We start from the raw sequence: 1312 nt of genomic DNA, 5'->3' as shown, positions 1-1312 counted from the left end.
TGGGACTAGCAGGACCCTCATGGATAATGGGAATAGCAGGACCCTCCTGAATAATGGGACTACCAGGACCCTCCTGGATAATGGGATTAGCAGTACCCTCCTGGATAATGGGACTAGCAGGACCCCCCTGGATAATGGGATTAGCAGGACCCCCCTGGATAATGAGATTAGCAGGACCCTCCTGAATAATGGGACTAGCAGGACCCTCCTGGCTAATGGGATTAGCAGGACCCTCCTGGATAATGGGATTAGCAGGACCCCTCCTGGATAATGGGACTAGCAGGACCCTCCTGAATAATGGGATTAGATTACTTTCTCATAGGATTAACACTTCCTAGTCTAGATTTTAATTTTCTTTTCTCCTGGAATAAACACTTCCTAGCCGAAATTTATGTTTTATTTTTATATTTGCTAATAACTCACAAAAAAATTTCCCAGTGAAAACTGTGGAAAAATTTTATTTATTTTTTTTGTTTGATTGTGGTGGTTCTCAGGTTTCCTCAAGCGAGACATGGATTTGAAATTCACGAACAAAGTTTCAACTTTTTTAGAATAATCAATTCCATGATGGTTAGAATTAGCTCCTTCAATTCATGTAGCAGCTTGACTTCCTCACATCTTTTACTAGTCAACTTTTGATCAATAAAACACGCAGCTATTCAAGAGCACTTTTCAAATTGTCATTTTTGAAGAATGTTAAAAGTTCCGCCTAAGTGGCAAGTTCAGCCTCCATTCCAATTCAAAGCTAAGATATTCACCAAAAGTCAAGGTGATATCTTAAAGTCAAGATCCAAGAAAAGTTGCATGGATAGAAGTTTGTACATTTGTTTTTCTTTTGAATAATAGTTTTCAATTATTATGTAAGGATAAGAGCCGCGATCTGGAGCCTCGATGGAACCTCACTTAACTCCAACTCATCACCTCATCTCCTTGAACTACACGTGACCTGATTCCCTTATAACCTGGATATGTAGGCTGTCCAAAATAAGGACTCGGTCGCATAAATTTTAGTCTTTCAAATAAGTGTTCGGTCAAAACTGGTCACTTTGTCTACTTCTTTGTCTGAAAATCCTTCATATTTCCAGTCAAAGAGGGGCAAACTGTAGACACGTAATTTTTGACCGAATTTAAGTTTAACACCAATATTTAAAGCATAAATAATTTTATCAATCTAAATTAAATATATTTTGACTTTTTTATTATTTTCATTAAGTTTATTTAAAAGATATAAAAATAAACAACATAAATATAATTTTTATTAGAAAAGTTTGTTTTGATTGTTAAAAAAAATAATATATATATATATATATAT

The sequence above is a fragment of the Solanum pennellii genome, chromosome 7 (genome assembly GCF_001406875.1).
Source record: "Solanum pennellii chromosome 7, SPENNV200".
Lineage (NCBI taxonomy): Eukaryota > Viridiplantae > Streptophyta > Magnoliopsida > Solanales > Solanaceae > Solanum > Solanum pennellii.
Note: the sequence above shows the minus strand (reverse complement) of the source record.